The sequence below is a fragment of the Pteropus alecto genome, unplaced genomic scaffold (assembly GCF_000325575.1).
Source record: "Pteropus alecto unplaced genomic scaffold, ASM32557v1 scaffold125, whole genome shotgun sequence".
NCBI classification, from domain to species: domain Eukaryota; kingdom Metazoa; phylum Chordata; class Mammalia; order Chiroptera; family Pteropodidae; genus Pteropus; species Pteropus alecto.
The window spans coordinates 7759886-7763532 of NW_006436888.1; the positions used below are offsets into that span (position 1 = coordinate 7759886).

Here is a 3647-nt window from a genome sequence, read left to right on the forward strand (position 1 = left end):
GGCGCCCGGGGGATCGAGGGGCACGGACTCTGCCAGCGCCCGGGGGACCGAGGGCCAGGTACCTCTGTGTCTGGCTCCAGGACCTAAAACGAGGGCTGGGACAGCGTCTAAGGAGCACAGCTGGGAAATGCCAGCGGGCAAACGTGGATGGACAGCTGGGGCCCTTACCCTTTGGGGGCCGTGGAGACGTGGGAGCCCAGAAAAGCGAGGGACCAGGGGAGTGCACGTTATTGCTCATAATTTTAGGGGCTTGGAGTTACTCTGTGGCAGAGGCCCCCAACCCTGGACCGCGGACCGGTACCGGCCCGTGGCCTGTTAGGAACCGGGGCACACAGTAGGAGGTGAGTGACCAAAGCTCCATCTGTATCTGCAGCCGCTTCTCAGCGCCAGCATCCCTGTGTCAGCTCCGCCTCGGATCATCGGGCATTAGATTCTCAGAGGAGCACGGGTCCCAATGCCACAAAGGCTGGGGACCGCTGCTCTATGGAGTTCACGCACAGAGCCCAGGCTAAGACCCCCTTGGTGCACAGGGAGGGACTGAAGGTCACGGAACGGATTCGAACACACGCCCTGGACCTTTCCCGGCCTAACTGTGTCAGGGAGGAGGGGCAACTCCGGCTGTGGGAGCTCCGAGGCTGGGGGGTGGGCAGCAGCCCTAGCACTGACCTCCAGGGCCTGGGAGGACCCTGCGCACATCCCCGCTTTCTAGTTTTTATTTACAGTTTGCTTATTCATATATTTGTTTGTTCTGAGGATAAACCTGCATCTTTTACAGATGGATCTGGTTTTGTTGAACAGCCGGAGCCAAGCTGGATATAAGGTGGATATATAGGAATATGGGGGTTAGGAATGCACGGTCAGAAATAGCGTGGGGTGGACCGGAGGAGGGACACAGACCCAGGTGGGTGGCCCAGTCAGGATCGGCACGCTGTGCTTCTGGGGTGCCACCTGTGCACACGGCGCTGCACGGCCTCGGGGCCGGCTTGCTGGTGGGGTGGGGAGAGGGGGCTGACGAGGACAAGTCGATCACCATCCAGCTCTGAGAGTCGGAGCCTTCTGGTGCTTTGGCTTTTTCCTTGTCTCCAGTTCCAAACCAGAATCCTCCTCCCCACCCGCCCCGGGGAGTTCCCCGGCTTCCCAAAGCACGTGGTCCAGAAGGGGTGGGGTGGAACGAGAAGTCGGGGCCAGCAGAGCCGGGGGAAGGATGGGCGAGGTCTGCTTACCTCCCACATCCCACTCTAGTGCCCCCAGCCCAACACCGACGCTGCAGAGAAAGGGCCAGCAGCTCCGCATTTAAAGCTTTCGTCAGACCCTTTTCGCATCCCCAAAAAGACCAATTTTGAATCGTTTTGGCTAGGTGTCCATTTGAGCCCTGCCTGTCTGATTAGCAGAGTTGAAAGAGAAATCATTTTGGACTATGGGATTCCGGCTGCAAGAAAATCAGATTTCCAATATGTTAGAACTTTTACAGATTGCTGTCAGCTGGGACTTAAGCCCTATACAAACCAAACAAACAAAGCGGAAATTAATTTAAACGATTCCCTTGCAATTCTTGCCCACGGAATGTATTTATTATTAAGAAAGCAATGTTCTTTCCTGACTTTTCAATATACTTTTTAAAAAAAAATTTTTTTTTTTTTTGATAACTCACTCCTTCTGCCAAAGGAGATTCACGTTCGGATATTTTCTGTAAGCGTTTGGTTGCAACGCGTAGCAACCCACCTGCAACGTCAATCAGCTCTTCCTTCGGAATTTGCATGTTCTCATGGGCAGTGTCGTGACTTTTACTCATGCAATGAGCCAAATGGATGGAGACATGAATAAGTGTCTCCTGTCCTTTCTTTGAAATAAAAGGCTTCACACCTGCTCCTTCCCGCTGCTCATTCCCCTTGAGAGTTCTCAATTACTGCCCCTCTTCACCCGTCTCTTCCCTCTGCTGCTTCTTGAACTTGAAAAGAACATGGTTGATTTGCAACACTGTTTTCCCCTGGACTCACTGCCTTCCGTCTGGGTTCGGCTGCACCATCCTGGAACCTCATATTAAGGAATCTGTGAAAATGTACCAAGCACCTACTGTGTGTCCTTCGGTGCCAGTGCACGAGAAGGAGAAAGCATGCCTGCTGCCTTCCTGAGCCGCCCCTGCCCCCTCTCTCTGGCACGCTCCCCAGCCCAGAACTGCTCGGAACCATCCAATAACCAGGATGATGCTAAAAAGAAAAATCGCTGTTTCTACACCAAGGCTCATGCATTTTAATTAGAGGAGCCCTTGGGGCCTCACTCAGAACCTACTTGCTCTATTTTTAGACATCACTCCAACCACCCTGGTGTTCCGATGTCTCTGGTCTCCTCGGATGAGAAGGCAGGAGAGGGGGAATCACTGCCAAGAGCAGACCCCGATGAGAGCCAGCCACGCCACAGGGCACCAAGGGCGAGGGGGAGCTCCCCAGGGCCCCAAGGACTCAAGGAGCTTGCGGGCATTGGGTGCCTCCCCGTGGTTCCTTGAGAAGCACACCGGGGCACTCTGTGGCCCGTTCGCCCCTCTGTGTTCCCCGGGCTGGGAGACCCTGGAGGGAGGGAGCCCAGACCTCCTCAACGGAGATGGCACCCCCAGGACACTGGTCTCTACAGCCTGGTACAGAAAAGGACCCAGAGGAGGAAAAATAGGGCATAGATAGAGGCTCTGTTCATCCCTCTGGCGACCAAATCGAAGTCGTGACGGAAACAAGGAGCAGCAGCAAGGAAACATCGCCTGGGATCTAGATGAACAAGCCACACAACTAGGGAGACGTCCAAGACAGCACCCTGCAACGGCAGAAGGCAGGACGGGGTGAGGACGCCGGGCTGCCCGGTCCCGAGCGGCTGAGTGGGACGGAGGCTGCGGCAGCAGGAGACGCCTCTTAAAGGGGCCGCGTCCGCGAGCGGATTTTCGCGGTGACGGACCTGCTCGCTCTGAGCACCAGTGCCCACACAGCTGCGTGCGGGGGGCACCAGGGACTTACAAGGAGACATTGTTGGAGTGAAGGCCGAGGTGAGACTCGCCCCATACAGAAGTGCTGGTGGAATCCACTGTCCCCTGTTGAGCCCTCCCCGCTCCCAGTGTGCTGGACACAGCACCGCCTTAGCCGTGACGTCATCAAACTGGACAACGGAGGTCGCTCTGCCCAGGATTCCCTGAAACCCTGCCTTCCCCAACTCATGGCCCCACCCGAGCCACATCCAGGTGTATTTGCAGCGAGACAGGTGCTCCTTGCTGAGCAGCAACTAGACTCACACTGGAGGCAGCTGGCCTCGGTTTCTGGTGTGGCCTTTTGAGGCAACTATAAGCACAGCATCTGGGGATTGCCTGCTGAATCTAATCTTAACGCCCTGGAGGGGCAGAGGCTTGGGCTAAATTTGGCCTGCAGCTGAACCCCTCTCAGGACTGTGCCCCTGGACACCTACTTCACAAATCCAGGCTAACAAGACTGGTAGACTTAGGAGCTTTGCTTAGTACATAGAAACAGACATGGAAAGACAGCCAATATGGGAAGACAAAGAAGTAGAAACCATGAGAGAAGAGAACAGAGATCCAGATATAATGGAGTCAAGTAATCTAACAGATGCAGAGTTCAAAACACTGGTTATAAAGATGCTCAATGAACTTTTGG

General features: G+C 55.1%; 1 protein-coding gene across 1 annotated transcript in view; it reads right to left on the reverse strand.

The window, feature by feature from the left end:
- LOC112481771 (calmodulin-binding transcription activator 1) overlaps positions 1-3647 on the reverse strand; it is a 436830-nt gene that overhangs the window by 140274 nt on the left and 292909 nt on the right. The gene's annotated exons all lie outside the window — the stretch shown is intronic.